The following is an 18,480-nucleotide window of genomic DNA, read 5'->3' as shown; positions in this document are numbered from 1 at the left end:
TTTTTTTGTTTCATCACACACATAGTAAAGATATAAGGCCACGTTACTTCATTCTTTTTTTACAGTGATGGCAATCATTTATAGTGGAAAATCGTGTTTTTTTTGTAACTATTATAATTAAGGAAAAGTTTTCAAATTGCTTCTAATTTTCAAGAACAAGTTGTAGATGCTATCGGCACATAGTGGGTTTTAAGCCGTTAACACACCGGGCAAAGTTGTTCAAAGTGATGGCAAAGTTGTGCAAAGTTATGGAAACTTTGGTAGATATATCGGTATACATGACCTAAGTTGTTGGCATATAGAAACGTGCAGCTGTAAAGTCAACACATTTAATAAATGCCAATTGAAAGCAACATATAGATTTTCACATACACTGACTGTAAAATGTTAGAAAACAGCGTACAATGTTGGAAAAAGCGAAGGAAATGTTGGCGGAGATGTTTGTTTATTTAACCTAAGTCATTGTAACGACACCCCCGCAGTTAAATTTAGAAAACATTAAGTAAATGCAACAGGAATGCCTCATATATAAACAAATTATCACAACAGCCAACCAAAGTATCGACTACAAACTGCTTACAAAGTTGTGAAAATTGATTGCGAAGTTGGTTGTTTCATGCGGGATTGTTACCTGAGATATCATAATAACAAGTACCATAGTTAAAAGTTCGAAAATGTGAATAAATATTTCGAGAATTGCTGTTAAATTACCGTAGTGTTGCTCCAAGTATGTAGAGGTCATAGGTCAATACTAGAATCTAGAATGTACTTTGTGCCAGCGATAACGATTTTAAAACATCCAAAAACATGAAATACCCGCCAATTCGGCTTAACTTGAAATGATCCATGCAGCTAAGTGGTTACGTGACCGACAAATGTTTAAAGTAAAGCATGATCGGGCGTGGTTAGTACTTGCATGGGAGACTCCCTGAGTAAACGAGCAGTTTAATTTATTTTTTTGTTTCATCACACACATAGTAAAGATACAAGGCCACGTTACTTCATTCTTTTTTTACAGTGATGGCAATCATTTATAGTGGAAAATCGTGGTTTTTTTGTAACTATTATAATTAAGGAAAAGTTTTCAAATTGCTTCTAATTTTCAAGAACAAGTTGTAGATGCTATCGGCACATAGTGGGTTTTAACCGTTAACACACCGGGCAAAGTTGTTCAAAGTGATGGCAAAGTTGTGCAAAGTTATGGAAACTTTGGTAGATATATCGGTATACATGACCTAAGTTGTTGGCATATAGAAACGTGCAGCTGTAAAGTCAACACATTTAATAAATGCCAATTGAAAGCAACCTATAGATGTTCACATAAACTGACTGTAAAATGTTAGAAAACAGCGTGCAATGTTGCAAAAAGCGAAGGAAATGTTGGCGGAGTTGTTTGTTTATTTAACCTAAGTCATTGTAACGACACCACCGCAGTTAAATTTAGAAAACATTAAGTAAATGCAACAGGAATGCCTCATATATAAACAAATTATCACAACAGCCATCCAAAGTATCGACAACAAACTGCTTACAAAGTTGTGAAAATTGATTGCGAAGTTGGTTGTTTCAAGCGGGATTGTTACCTGAGATATTATAATAACAAGTACCATAGTTAAAAGTTCGAAAATGTGAATAAATATTTCGAGAATTGCTGTTAAATTACCGTAGTGTTGCTCCAAGTATGTAGAGGTCATAGGTCAATACTAGAATCTAGAATGTACTTTGTGCCAGCGATAACGATTTTAAAACATCCAAAAACATGAAATACCCGCCAATTCGGCTTAACTTGAAATGATCCATGCAGCTAAGTGGTTACGTGACCGACAAATGTTTAAAGTAAAGCATGATCGGGCGTGGTTAGTACTTGCATGGGAGACTCCCTGAGTAAACGAGCAGTTTAATTTATTTTTTTGTTTCATCACACACATAGTAAAGATATAAGGCCACGTTACTTCATTCTTTTTTTACAGTGATGGCAATCATTTATAGTGGAAAATCGTGGTTTTTTTGTAACTATTATAATTAAGGAAAAGTTTTCAAATTGCTTCTAATTTTCAAGAACAAGTTGTAGATGCTATCGGCACATAGTGGGTTTTAACCGTTAACACACCGGGCAAAGTTGTTCAAAGTGATGGCAAAGTTGTGCAAAGTTATGGAAACTTTGGTAGATATATCGGTATACATGACCTAAGTTGTTGGCATATAGAAACGTGCAGCTGTAAAGTCAACACATTTAATAAATGCCAATTGAAAGCAACCTATAGATGTTCACATAAACTGACTGTAAAATGTTAGAAAACAGCGTGCAATGTTGCAAAAAGCGAAGGAAATGTTGGCGGAGTTGTTTGTTTATTTAACCTAAGTCATTGTAACGACACCACCGCAGTTAAATTTAGAAAACATTAAGTAAATGCAACAGGAATGCCTCATATATAAACAAATTATCACAACAGCCATCCAAAGTATCGACAACAAACTGCTTACAAAGTTGTGAAAATTGATTGCGAAGTTGGTTGTTTCAAGCGGGATTGTTACCTGAGATATTATAATAACAAGTACCATAGTTAAAAGTTCGAAAATGTGAATAAATATTTCGAGAATTGCTGTTAAATTACCGTAGTGTTGCTCCAAGTATGTAGAGGTCATAGGTCAATACTAGAATCTAGAATGTACTTTGTGCCAGCGATAACGATTTTAAAACATCCAAAAACATGAAATACCCGCCAATTCGGCTTAACTTGAAATGATCCATGCAGCTAAGTGGTTACGTGACCGACAAATGTTTAAAGTAAAGCATGATCGGGCGTGGTTAGTACTTGCATGGGATACTCCCTGAGTAAACGAGCAGTTTAATTTATTTTTTTGTTTCATCACACACATAGTAAAGATATAAGGCCACGTTACTTCATTCTTTTTTTACAGTGATGGCAATCATTTATAGTGGAAAATCGTGGTTTTTTTGTAACTATTATAATTAAGGAAAAGTTTTCAAATTGCTTCTAATTTTCAAGAACAAGTTGTAGATGCTATCGGCACATAGTGGGTTTTAAGCCGTTAACACACCGGGCAAAGTTGTTCAAAGTGATGGCAAAGTTGTGCAAAGTTATGGAAACTTTGGTAGATATATCGGTATACATGACCTAAGTTGTTGGCATATAGAAACGTGCAGCTGTAAAGTCAACACATTTAATAAATGCCAATTGAAAGCAACCTATAGATGTTCACATAAACTGACTGTAAAATGTTAGAAAACAGCGTGCAATGTTGCAAAAAGCGAAGGAAATGTTGGCGGAGTTGTTTGTTTATTTAACCTAAGTCATTGTAACGACACCACCGCAGTTAAATTTAGAAAACATTAAGTAAATGCAACAGGAATGCCTCATATATAAACAAATTATCACAACAGCCATCCAAAGTATCGACAACAAACTGCTTACAAAGTTGTGAAAATTGATTGCGAAGTTGGTTGTTTCAAGCGGGATTGTTACCTGAGATATTATAATAACAAGTACCATAGTTAAAAGTTCGAAAATGTGAATAAATATTTCGAGAATTGCTGTTAAATTACCGTAGTGTTGCTCCAAGTATGTAGAGGTCATAGGTCAATACTAGAATCTAGAATGTACTTTGTGCCAGCGATAACGATTTTAAAACATCCAAAAACATGAAATACCCGCCAATTCGGCTTAACTTGAAATGATCCATGCAGCTAAGTGGTTACGTGACCGACAAATGTTTAAAGTAAAGCATGATCGGGCGTGGTTAGTACTTGCATGGGAGACTCCCTGAGTAAACGAGCAGTTTAATTTATTTTTTTGTTTCATCACACACATAGTAAAGATATAAGGCCACGTTACTTCATTCTTTTTTTACAGTGATGGCAATCATTTATAGTGGAAAATCGTGGTTTTTTTGTAACTATTATAATTAAGGAAAAGTTTTCAAATTGCTTCTAATTTTCAAGAACAAGTTGTAGATGCTATCGGCACATAGTGGGTTTTAACCGTTAACACACCGGGCAAAGTTGTTCAAAGTGATGGCAAAGTTGTGCAAAGTTATGGAAACTTTGGTAGATATATCGGTATACATGACCTAAGTTGTTGGCATATAGAAACGTGCAGCTGTAAAGTCAACACATTTAATAAATGCCAATTGAAAGCAACCTATAGATGTTCACATAAACTGACTGTAAAATGTTAGAAAACAGCGTGCAATGTTGCAAAAAGCGAAGGAAATGTTGGCGGAGTTGTTTGTTTATTTAACCTAAGTCATTGTAACGACACCACCGCAGTTAAATTTAGAAAACATTAAGTAAATGCAACAGGAATGCCTCATATATAAACAAATTATCACAACAGCCATCCAAAGTATCGACAACAAACTGCTTACAAAGTTGTGAAAATTGATTGCGAAGTTGGTTGTTTCAAGCGGGATTGTTACCTGAGATATTATAATAACAAGTACCATAGTTAAAAGTTCGAAAATGTGAATAAATATTTCGAGAATTGCTGTTAAATTACCGTAGTGTTGCTCCAAGTATGTAGAGGTCATAGGTCAATACTAGAATCTAGAATGTACTTTGTGCCAGCGATAACGATTTTAAAACATCCAAAAACATGAAATACCCGCCAATTCGGCTTAACTTGAAATGATCCATGCAGCTAAGTGGTTACGTGACCGACAAATGTTTAAAGTAAAGCATGATCGGGCGTGGTTAGTACTTGCATGGGATACTCCCTGAGTAAACGAGCAGTTTAATTTATTTTTTTGTTTCATCACACACATAGTAAAGATATAAGGCCACGTTACTTCATTCTTTTTTTACAGTGATGGCAATCATTTATAGTGGAAAATCGTGGTTTTTTTGTAACTATTATAATTAAGGAAAAGTTTTCAAATTGCTTCTAATTTTCAAGAACAAGTTGTAGATGCTATCGGCACATAGTGGGTTTTAAGCCGTTAACACACCGGGCAAAGTTGTTCAAAGTGATGGCAAAGTTGTGCAAAGTTATGGAAACTTTGGTAGATATATCGGTATACATGACCTAAGTTGTTGGCATATAGAAACGTGCAGCTGTAAAGTCAACACATTTAATAAATGCCAATTGAAAGCAACCTATAGATGTTCACATAAACTGACTGTAAAATGTTAGAAAACAGCGTGCAATGTTGGAAAAAGCGAAGGAAATGTTGGCGGAGTTGTTTGTTTTTTTAACCTAAGTCATTGTAACGACACCCCCGCAGTTAAATTTAGAAAACATTAAGTAAATGCAACAGGAATGCCTCATATATAAACAAATTATCACAACAGCCAACCAAAGTATCGACTACAAACTGCTTACAAAGTTGTGAAAATTGATTGCGAAGTTGGTTGTTTCATGCGGGATTGTTACCTGAGATATCATAATAACAAGTACATAGTTAAAAGTTCGAAAATGTGAATAAATATTTCGAGAATTGCTGTTAAATTACCGTAGTGTTGCTCCAAGTATGTAGAGGTCATAGGTCAATACTAGAATCTAGAATGTACTTTGTGCCAGCGATAACGATTTTAAAACATCCAAAAACATGAAATACCCGCCAATTCGGCTTAACTTGAAATGATCCATGCAGCTAAGTGGTTACGTGACCGACAAATGTTTAAAGTAAAGCATGATCGGGCGTGGTTAGTACTTGCATGGGAGACTCCCTGAGTAAACGAGCAGTTTAATTTATTTTTTTGTTTCATCACACACATAGTAAAGATATAAGGCCACGTTACTTCATTCTTTTTTTACAGTGATGGCAATCATTTATAGTGGAAAATCGTGGTTTTTTTGTAACTATTATAATTAAGGAAAAGTTTTCAAATTGCTTCTAATTTTCAAGAACAAGTTGTAGATGCTATCGGCACATAGTGGGTTTTAAGCCGTTAACACACCGGGCAAAGTTGTTCAAAGTGATGGCAAAGTTGTGCAAAGTTATGGAAACTTTGGTAGATATATCGGTATACATGACCTAAGTTGTTGGCATATAGAAACGTGCAGCTGTAAAGTCAACACATTTAATAAATGCCAATTGAAAGCAACCTATAGATGTTCACATAAACTGACTGTAAAATGTTAGAAAACAGCGTGCAATGTTACAAAAAGCGAAGGAAATGTTGGCGGAGTTGTTTGTTTATTTAACCTAAGTCATTGTAACGACACCACCGCAGTTAAATTTAGAAAACATTAAGTAAATGCAACAGGAATGCCTCATATATAAACAAATTATCACAACAGCCATCCAAAGTATCGACAACAAACTGCTTACAAAGTTGTGAAAATTGATTGCGAAGTTGGTTGTTTCAAGCGGGATTGTTACCTGAGATATTATAATAACAAGTACCATAGTTAAAAGTTCGAAAATGTGAATAAATATTTCGAGAATTGCTGTTAAATTACCGTAGTGTTGCTCCAAGTATGTAGAGGTCATAGGTCAATACTAGAATCTAGAATGTACTTTGTGCCAGCGATAACGATTTTAAAACATCCAAAAACATGAAATACCCGCCAATTCGGCTTAACTTGAAATGATCCATGCAGCTAAGTGGTTACGTGACCGACAAATGTTTAAAGTAAAGCATGATCGGGCGTGGTTAGTACTTGCATGGGAGACTCCCTGAGTAAACGAGCAGTTTAATTTATTTTTTTGTTTCATCACACACATAGTAAAGATATAAGGCCACGTTACTTCATTCTTTTTTTACAGTGATGGCAATCATTTATAGTGGAAAATCGTGGTTTTTTTGTAACTATTATAATTAAGGAAAAGTTTTCAAATTGCTTCTAATTTTCAAGAACAAGTTGTAGATGCTATCGGCACATAGTGGGTTTTAACCGTTAACACACCGGGCAAAGTTGTTCAAAGTGATGGCAAAGTTGTGCAAAGTTATGGAAACTTTGGTAGATATATCGGTATACATGACCTAAGTTGTTGGCATATAGAAACGTGCAGCTGTAAAGTCAACACATTTAATAAATGCCAATTGAAAGCAACCTATAGATGTTCACATAAACTGACTGTAAAATGTTAGAAAACAGCGTGCAATGTTGGAAAAAGCGAAGGAAATGTTGGCGGAGTTGTTTGTTTATTTAACCTAAGTCATTGTAACGACACCCCCGCAGTTAAATTCAGAAAACATTAAGTAAATGCAACAGGAATGCCTCATATATAAACAAATTATCACAACAGCCAACCAAAGTATCGACTACAAACTGCTTACAAAGTTGTGAAAATTGATTGCGAAGTTGGTTGTTTCATGCGGGATTGTTACCTGAGATATCATAATAACAAGTACCATAGTTAAAAGTTCGAAAATGTGAATAAATATTTCGAGAATTGCTGTTAAATTACCGTAGTGTTGCTCCAAGTATGTAGAGGTCATAGGTCAATACTAGAATCTAGAATGTACTTTGTGCCAGCGATAACGATTTTAAAACATCCAAAAACATGAAATACCCGCCAATTCGGCTTAACTTGAAATGATCCATGCAGCTAAGTGGTTACGTGACCGACAAATGTTTAAAGTAAAGCATGATCGGGCGTGGTTAGTACTTGCATGGGAGACTCCCTGAGTAAACGAGCAGTTTAATTTATTTTTTTGTTTCATCACACACATAGTAAAGATATAAGGCCACGTTACTTCATTCTTTTTTTACAGTGATGGCAATCATTTATAGTGGAAAATCGTGGTTTTTTTGTAACTATTATAATTAAGGAAAAGTTTTCAAATTGCTTCTAATTTTCAAGAACAAGTTGTAGATGCTATCGGCACATAGTGGGTTTTAAGCCGTTAACACACCGGGCAAAGTTGTTCAAAGTGATGGCAAAGTTGTGCAAAGTTATGGAAACTTTGGTAGATATATCGGTATACATGACCTAAGTTGTTGGCATATAGAAACGTGCAGCTGTAAAGTCAACACATTTAATAAATGCCAATTGAAAGCAACATATAGATTTTCACATACACTGACTGTAAAATGTTAGAAAACAGCGTACAATGTTGGAAAAAGCGAAGGAAATGTTGGCGGAGTTGTTTGTTTATTTAACCTAAGTCATTGTAACGACACCCCCGCAGTTAAATTTAGAAAACATTAAGTAAATGCAACAGGAATGCCTCATATATAAACAAATTATCACAACAGCCAACCAAAGTATCGACTACAAACTGCTTACAAAGTTGTGAAAATTGATTGCGAAGTTGGTTGTTTCATGCGGGATTGTTACCTGAGATATCATAATAACAAGTACCATAGTTAAAAGTTCGAAAATGTGAATAAATATTTCGAGAATTGCTGTTAAATTACCGTAGTGTTGCTCCAAGTATGTAGAGGTCATAGGTCAATACTAGAATCTAGAATGTACTTTGTGCCAGCGATAACGATTTTAAAACATCCAAAAACATGAAATACCCGCCAATTCGGCTTAACTTGAAATGATCCATGCAGCTAAGTGGTTACGTGACCGACAAATGTTTAAAGTAAAGCATGATCGGGCGTGGTTAGTACTTGCATGGGAGACTCCCTGAGTAAACGAGCAGTTTAATTTATTTTTTTGTTTCATCACACACATAGTAAAGATACAAGGCCACGTTACTTCATTCTTTTTTTACAGTGATGGCAATCATTTATAGTGGAAAATCGTGGTTTTTTTGTAACTATTATAATTAAGGAAAAGTTTTCAAATTGCTTCTAATTTTCAAGAACAAGTTGTAGATGCTATCGGCACATAGTGGGTTTTAACCGTTAACACACCGGGCAAAGTTGTTCAAAGTGATGGCAAAGTTGTGCAAAGTTATGGAAACTTTGGTAGATATATCGGTATACATGACCTAAGTTGTTGGCATATAGAAACGTGCAGCTGTAAAGTCAACACATTTAATAAATGCCAATTGAAAGCAACCTATAGATGTTCACATAAACTGACTGTAAAATGTTAGAAAACAGCGTGCAATGTTGCAAAAAGCGAAGGAAATGTTGGCGGAGTTGTTTGTTTATTTAACCTAAGTCATTGTAACGACACCACCGCAGTTAAATTTAGAAAACATTAAGTAAATGCAACAGGAATGCCTCATATATAAACAAATTATCACAACAGCCATCCAAAGTATCGACAACAAACTGCTTACAAAGTTGTGAAAATTGATTGCGAAGTTGGTTGTTTCAAGCGGGATTGTTACCTGAGATATTATAATAACAAGTACCATAGTTAAAAGTTCGAAAATGTGAATAAATATTTCGAGAATTGCTGTTAAATTACCGTAGTGTTGCTCCAAGTATGTAGAGGTCATAGGTCAATACTAGAATCTAGAATGTACTTTGTGCCAGCGATAACGATTTTAAAACATCCAAAAACATGAAATACCCGCCAATTCGGCTTAACTTGAAATGATCCATGCAGCTAAGTGGTTACGTGACCGACAAATGTTTAAAGTAAAGCATGATCGGGCGTGGTTAGTACTTGCATGGGAGACTCCCTGAGTAAACGAGCAGTTTAATTTATTTTTTTGTTTCATCACACACATAGTAAAGATATAAGGCCACGTTACTTCATTCTTTTTTTACAGTGATGGCAATCATTTATAGTGGAAAATCGTGGTTTTTTTGTAACTATTATAATTAAGGAAAAGTTTTCAAATTGCTTCTAATTTTCAAGAACAAGTTGTAGATGCTATCGGCACATAGTGGGTTTTAAGCCGTTAACACACCGGGCAAAGTTGTTCAAAGTGATGGCAAAGTTGTGCAAAGTTATGGAAACTTTGGTAGATATATCGGTATACATGACCTAAGTTGTTGGCATATAGAAACGTGCAGCTGTAAAGTCAACACATTTAATAAATGCCAATTGAAAGCAACCTATAGATGTTCACATAAACTGACTGTAAAATGTTAGAAAACAGCGTGCAATGTTGGAAAAAGCGAAGGAAATGTTGGCGGAGTTGTTTGTTTTTTTAACCTAAGTCATTGTAACGACACCCCCGCAGTTAAATTTAGAAAACATTAAGTAAATGCAACAGGAATGCCTCATATATAAACAAATTATCACAACAGCCAACCAAAGTATCGACTACAAACTGCTTACAAAGTTGTGAAAATTGATTGCGAAGTTGGTTGTTTCATGCGGGATTGTTACCTGAGATATCATAATAACAAGTACATAGTTAAAAGTTCGAAAATGTGAATAAATATTTCGAGAATTGCTGTTAAATTACCGTAGTGTTGCTCCAAGTATGTAGAGGTCATAGGTCAATACTAGAATCTAGAATGTACTTTGTGCCAGCGATAACGATTTTAAAACATCCAAAAACATGAAATACCCGCCAATTCGGCTTAACTTGAAATGATCCATGCAGCTAAGTGGTTACGTGACCGACAAATGTTTAAAGTAAAGCATGATCGGGCGTGGTTAGTACTTGCATGGGAGACTCCCTGAGTAAACGAGCAGTTTAATTTATTTTTTTGTTTCATCACACACATAGTAAAGATATAAGGCCACGTTACTTCATTCTTTTTTTACAGTGATGGCAATCATTTATAGTGGAAAATCGTGGTTTTTTTGTAACTATTATAATTAAGGAAAAGTTTTCAAATTGCTTCTAATTTTCAAGAACAAGTTGTAGATGCTATCGGCACATAGTGGGTTTTAAGCCGTTAACACACCGGGCAAAGTTGTTCAAAGTGATGGCAAAGTTGTGCAAAGTTATGGAAACTTTGGTAGATATATCGGTATACATGACCTAAGTTGTTGGCATATAGAAACGTGCAGCTGTAAAGTCAACACATTTAATAAATGCCAATTGAAAGCAACCTATAGATGTTCACATAAACTGACTGTAAAATGTTAGAAAACAGCGTGCAATGTTGGAAAAAGCGAAGGAAATGTTGGCGGAGTTGTTTGTTTATTTAACCTAAGTCATTGTAACGACACCCCCGCAGTTAAATTTAGAAAACATTAAGTAAATGCAACAGGAATGCCTCATATATAAACAAATTATCACAACAGCCAACCAAAGTATCGACAACAAACTGCTTACAAAGTTGTGAAAATTGATTGCGAAGTTGGTTGTTTCAAGCGGGATTGTTACCTGAGATATCATAATAACAAGTACCATAGTTAATAGTTCGAAAATGTGAATAAATATTTCGAGAATTGCTGTTAAATTACCGTAGTGTTGCTCCAAGTATGTAGAGGTCATAGGTCAATACTAGAATCTAGAATGTACTTTGTGCCAGCGGTAACGATTTTAAAACATCCAAAAACATGAAATACCCGCCAATTCGGCTTAACTTGAAATGATCCATGCAGCTAAGTGGTTACTTGACCGACAGATGTTTAAAGTAAAGCATGATCGGGCGTGGTTAGTACTTGCATGGGAGACTCCCTGAGCAAACGAGCAGTTTAATTTATTTTTTTGTTTCATCACACACATAGTAAAGATATAAGGCCACGTTACTTCATTCTTTTTTTTACAGTGATGGCAATCATTTATAGTGGAAAATCGTGGTTTTTTTGTAACTATTATAATTAAGGAAAAGTTTTCAAATTGCTTCTAATTTTCAAGAACAAGTTGTAGATGCTATCGGCACATAATGGGTTTTAAGCCGTTAACACACCGAGCAAAGTTGTTCAAAGTGATGGCAAAGTTGTGCAAAGTTATGGAAACTTTGGTAGATATATCGGTATACATGACCTAAGTTGTTGGCATATAGAAACGTGCAGCTGTAAAGTCAACACATTTAATAAATGCCAATTGAAAGCAATCTATAGATGTTCACATAAACTGACTGTAAAATGTTAGAAAACAGCGTGCAATGTTAGAAAAAGCGAAGGAAATGTTGGCGGAGTTGTTTGTTTATTTAACCTAAGTCATTGTAACGACACCCCCGCAGTTAAATTTAGAAAACATTAAGTAAATGCAACAGGAATGCCTCATATATAAACAAATTATCACAACAGCCAACCAAAGTATCGACTACAAACTGCTTACAAAGTTGTGAAAATTGATTGCGAAGTTGGCTGTTTCATGCGGGATTGTTACCTGAGATATCATAATAACAAGTACCATAGTTAAAAGTTCGAAAATGTGAATAAATATTTCGAGAATTGCTGTTAAATTACCGTAGTGTTGCTCCAAGTATGTAGAGGTCATAGGTCAATACTAGAATCTAGAATGTACTTTGTGCCAGCGATAACGATTTTAAAACATCCAAAAACATGAAATACCCGCCAATTTGGCTTAACTTGAAATGATCCATGCAGCTAAGTGGTTACGTGACCGACAAATGTTTAAAGTAAAGCATGATCGGGCGTGGTTAGTACTTGCATGGGAGACTCCCTGAGTAAACGAGCAGTTTAATTTATTTTTTTGTTTCATCACACACATAGTAAAGATATAAGGCCACGTTACTTCATTCTTTTTTTACAGTGATGGCAATCATTTATAGTGGAAAATCGTGGTTTTTTTGTAACTATTATAATTAAGGAAAAGTTTTCAAATTGCTTCTAATTTTCAAGAACAAGTTGTAGATGCTATCGGCACATAGTGGGTTTTAACCGTTAACACACCGGGCAAAGTTGTTCAAAGTGATGGCAAAGTTGTGCAAAGTTATGGAAACTTTGGTAGATATATCGGTATACATGACCTAAGTTGTTGGCATATAGAAACGTGCAGCTGTAAAGTCAACACATTTAATAAATGCCAATTGAAAGCAACCTATAGATGTTCACATAAACTGACTGTAAAATGTTAGAAAACAGCGTGCAATGTTGCAAAAAGCGAAGGAAATGTTGGCGGAGTTGTTTGTTTATTTAACCTAAGTCATTGTAACGACACCCCCGCAGTTAAATTTAGAAAACATTAAGTAAATGCAACAGGAATGCCTCATATATAAACAAATTATCACAACAGCCAACCAAAGTATCGACAACAAACTGCTTACAAAGTTGTGAAAATTGATTGCGAAGTTGGTTGTTTCAAGCGGGATTGTTACCTGAGATATCATAATAACAAGTACCATAGTTAATAGTTCGAAAATGTGAATAAATATTTCGAGAATTGCTGTTAAATTACCGTAGTGTTGCTCCAAGTATGTAGAGGTCATAGGTCAATACTAGAATCTAGAATGTACTTTGTGCCAGCGGTAACGATTTTAAAACATCCAAAAACATGAAATACCCGCCAATTCGGCTTAACTTGAAATGATCCATGCAGCTAAGTGGTTACTTGACCGACAAATGTTTAAAGTAAAGCATGATCGGGCGTGGTTAGTACTTGCATGGGAGACTCCCTGAGCAAACGAGCAGTTTAATTTATTTTTTTGTTTCATCACACACATAGTAAAGATATAAGGCCACGTTACTTCATTCTTTTTTTTACAGTGATGGCAATCATTTATAGTGGAAAATCGTGGTTTTTTTGTAACTATTATAATTAAGGAAAAGTTTTCAAATTGCTTCTAATTTTCAAGAACAAGTTGTAGATGCTATCGGCACATAATGGGTTTTAAGCCGTTAACACACCGAGCAAAGTTGTTCAAAGTGATGACAAAGTTGTGCAAAGTTATGGAAACTTTGGTAGATATATCGGTATACATGACCTAAGTTGTTGGCATATAGAAGCGTGCAGCTGTAAAGTCAACACATTTAATAAATGCCAATTGAAAGCAATCTATAGATGTTCACATAAACTGACTGTAAAATGTTAGAAAACAGCGTGCAATGTTGGAAAAAGCGAAGGAAATGTTGGCGGAGTTGTTTGTTTATTTAACCTAAGTCATTGTAACGACACCCCCGCAGTTAAATTTAGAAAACATTAAGTAAATGCAACAGGAATGCCTCATATATAAACAAATAATCACAACAGCCAACCAAAGTATCGACAACAAACTGCTTACAAAGTTGTGAAAATTGATTGCGAAGTTGGTTGTTTCATGCGGGATTGTTACCTGAGATATCATAATAACAAGTACCATAGTTAAAAGTTCGAAAATGTGAATAAATATTTCGAGAATTGCTGTTAAATTACCGTAGTGTTGCTCCAAGTATGTAGAGGTCATAGGTCAATACTAGAATCTAGAATGTACTTTGTGCCAGCGATAACGATTTTAAAACATCCAAAAACATGAAATACCCGCCAATTCGGCTTAACTTGAAATGATCCATGCAGCTAAGTGGTTACGTGACCGACAAATGTTTAAAGTAAAGCATGATCGGGCGTGGTTAGTACTTGCATGGGAGACTCCCTGAGCAAACGAGCAGTTTAATTTATTTTTTTGTTTCATCACACACATAGTAAAGATATAAGGCCACGTTACTTCATTCTTTTTTTACAGTGATGGCAATCATTTATAGTGGAAAATCGTGGTTTTTTTGTAACTATTATAATTAAGGAAAAGTTTTCAAATTGCTTCTAATTTTCAAGAACAAGTTGTAGATGCTATCGGCACATAGTGGGTTTTAAGCCGTTAACACACCGAGCAAAGTTGTTCAAAGTGATGGCAAAGTTGTGCAAAGTTATGGAAACTTTGGTAGATATATCGGTATACATGACCTAAGTTGTTGGCATATAGAAGCGTGCAGCTGTAAAGTCAACACATTTAATAAATGCCAATTGAAAGCAACCTATAGATGTTCACATAAACTGACTGTAAAATGTTAGAAAACAGCGTGCAATGTTGGAAAAAGCGAAGGAAATGTTGGCGGAGTTGTTTGTTTATTTAACCTAAGTCATTGTAACGACACCCCCGCAGTTAAATTTAGAAAACATTAAGTAAATGCAACAGGAATGCCTCTCATATATAAACAAATTATCACAACAGCCAACCAAAGTATCGACTACAAACTGCTTACAAAGTTGTGAAAATTGATTGCGAAGTTGGTTGTTTCATGCGGGATTGTTACCTGAGATATCATAATAACAAGTACCATAGTTAAAAGTTCGAAATGTGAATAAATATTTCGAGAATTGCTGTTAATTACCGTAGTGTTGCTCCAAGTATGTAGAGGTCATAGGTCAATACTATAATCTAGAATGTACTTTGTGCCAGCGATAACGATTTTAAAACATCCAAAAACATGAAATACCCGCCAATTCGGCTTAACTTGAAATGATCCATGCAGCTAAGTGGTTACGTGACCGACAAATGTTTAAAGTAAAGCATGATCGGGCGTGGTTAGTACTTGCATGGGAGACTCCCTGAGCAAACGAGCAGTTTAATTTATTTTTTTGTTTCATCACACACATAGTAAAGATATAAGGCCACGTTACTTCATTCTTTTTTTACAGTGATGGCAATCATTTATAGTGGAAAATCGTGGTTTTTTTGTAACTATTATAATTAAGGAAAAGTTTTCAAATTGCTTCTAATTTTCAAGAACAAGTTGTAGATGCTATCGGCACATAGTGGGTTTTAAGCCGTTAACACACCGAGCAAAGTTGTTCAAAGTGATGGCAAAGTTGTGCAAAGTTATGGAAACTTTGGTAGATATATCGGTATACATGACCTAAGTTGTTGGCATATAGAAGCGTGCAGCTGTAAAGTCAACACATTTAATAAATGCCAATTGAAAGCAACCTATAGATGTTCACATAAACTGACTGTAAAATGTTAGAAAACAGCGTGCAATGTTGGAAAAAGCGAAGGAAATGTTGGCGGAGTTGTTTGTTTATTTAACCTAAGTCATTGTAACGACACCCCCGCAGTTAAATTTAGAAAACATTAAGTAAATGCAACAGGAATGCCTCATATATAAACAAATTATCACAACAGCCAACCAAAGTATCGACTACAAACTGCTTACAAAGTTGTGAAAATTGATTGCGAAGTTGGTTGTTTCATGCGGGATTGTTACCTGAGATATCATAATAACAAGTACCATAGTTAATAGTTCGAAAATGTGAATAAATATTTCGAGAATTGCTGTTAAATTACCGTAGTGTTGCTCCAAGTATGTAGAGGTCATAGGTCAATACTAGAATCTAGAATGTACTTTGTGCCAGCGATAACGATTTTAAAACATCCAAAAACATGAAATACCCGCCAATTCGGCTTAACTTGAAATTATCCATGCAGCTAAGTGGTTACGTGACCGACAAATGTTTAAAGTAAAGCATGATCGGGCGTGGTTAGTACTTGCATGGGAGACTCCCTGAGCAAACGAGCAGTTTAATTTATTTTTTTGTTTCATCACACACATAGTAAAGATATAAGGCCACGTTACTTCATTCTTTTTTTACAGTGATGGCAATCATTTATAGTGGAAAATCGTGTTTTTTTTGTAACTATTATAATTAAGGAAAAGTTTTCAAATTGCTTCTAATTTTCAAGAACAAGTTGTAGATGCTATCGGCACATAGTGGGTTTTAAGCCGTTAACACACCGAGCAAAGTTGTTCAAAGTGATGGCAAAGTTGTGCAAAGTTATGGAAACTTTGGTAGATATATCGGTATACATGACCTAAGTTGTTGGCATATAGAAACGTGCAGCTGTAAAGTCAACACATTTAATAAATGCCAATTGAAAGCAACCTATAGATGTTCACATAAACTGACTGTAAAATGTTAGAAAACAGCGTGCAATGTTGGAAAAAGCGAAGGAAATGTTGGCGGAGTTGTTTGTTTATTTAACCTAAGTCATTGTAACGACTCCCCCGCAGTTAAATTTAGAAAACATTAAGTAAATGCAACAGGAATGCCTCATATATAAACAAATTATCACAACAGCCAACCAAAGTATCGACTACAAACTGCTTACAAAGTTGTGAAAATTGATTGCGAAGTTGGTTGTTTCATGCGGGATTGTTACCTGAGATATCATAATAACAAGTACCATAGTTAATAGTTCGAAAATGTGAATAAATATTTCGAGAATTGCTGTTAAATTACCGTAGTGTTGCTCCAAGTATGTAGAGGTCATAGGTCAATACTAGAATCTAGAATGTACTTTGTGCCAGCGATAACGATTTTAAAACATCCAAAAACATGAAATACCCGCCAATTCGGCTTAACTTGAAATGATCCATGCAGCTAAGTGGTTACGTGACCGACAAATGTTTAAAGTAAAGCATGATCGGGCGTGGTTAGTACTTGCATGGGAGACTCCCTGAGCAAACGAGCAGTTTAATTTATTTTTTTGTTTCATCACACACATAGTAAAGATATAAGGCCACGTTACTTCATTCTTTTTTTACAGTGATGGCAATCATTTATAGTGGAAAATCGTTGTTTTTTTGTAACTATTATAATTAAGGAAAAGTTTTCAAATTGCTTCTAATTTTCAAGAACAAGTTGTAGATGCTATCGGCACATAGTGGGTTTTAAGCCGTTAACACACCGGGCAAAGTTGTTCAAAGTGATGGCAAAGTTGTGCAAAGTTATGGAAACTTTGGTAGATATATCGGTATACATGACCTAAGTTGTTGGCATATAGAAACGTGCAGCTGTAAAGTCAACACATTTAATAAATGCCAATTGAAAGCAACCTATAGATGTTCACATAAACTGACTGTAAAATGTTAGAAAACAGCGTGCAATGTTGGAAAAAGCGAAGGAAATGTTGGCGGAGTTGTTTGTTTATTTAACCTAAGTCATTGTAACGACACCCCCGCAGTTAAATTTAGAAAACATTAAGTAAATGCAACAGGAATGCCTCATATATAAACAAATTATCACAACAGCCAACCAAAGTATCGACAACAAACTGCTTACAAAGTTGTGAAAATTGATTGCGAAGTTGGTTGTTTCATGCGGGATTGTTACCTGAGATATCATAATAACAAGTACCATAGTTAATAGTTCGAAAATGTGAATAAATATTTCGAGAATTGCTGTTAAATTACCGTAGTGTTGCTCCAAGTATGTAGAGGTCATAGGTCAATACTAGAATCTAGAATGTACTTTGTGCCAGCGATAACGATTTTAAAACATCCAAAAACATGAAATACCCGCCAATTCGACTTAACTTGAAATGATCCATGCAGCTAAGTGGTTACGTGACCGACAAATGTTTAAAGTAAAGCATGATCGGGCGTGGTTAGTACTTGCATGGGAGACTCCCTGAGCAAACGAGCAGTTTAATTTATTTTTTTGTTTCATCACACACATAGTAAGGATATAAGGCCACGTTACTTCATTCTTTTTTTACAGTGATGGCAATCATTTATAGTGGAAAATCGTGGTTTTTTTGTAACTATTATAATTAAGGAAAAGTTTTCAAATTGCTTCTAATTTTCAAGAACAAGTTGTAGATGCTATCGGCACATAGTGGGTTTTAAGCCGTTAACACACCGGGCAAAGTTGTTCAAAGTGATGGCAAAGTTGTGCAAAGTTATGGAAACTTTGGTAGATATATCGGTATACATGACCTAAGTTGTTGGCATATAGAAACCTGCAGCTGTAAAGTCAACACATTTAATAAATGCCAATTGAAAGCAACCTATAGATGTTCACATAAACTGACT

The sequence above is a fragment of the Saccoglossus kowalevskii genome, chromosome 12, assembly GCF_978046115.1.
Source record: "Saccoglossus kowalevskii chromosome 12, keSacKowa6.1, whole genome shotgun sequence".
NCBI lineage: Eukaryota > Metazoa > Hemichordata > Enteropneusta > Harrimaniidae > Saccoglossus > Saccoglossus kowalevskii.
This window is presented reverse-complemented; position numbering follows the sequence as displayed.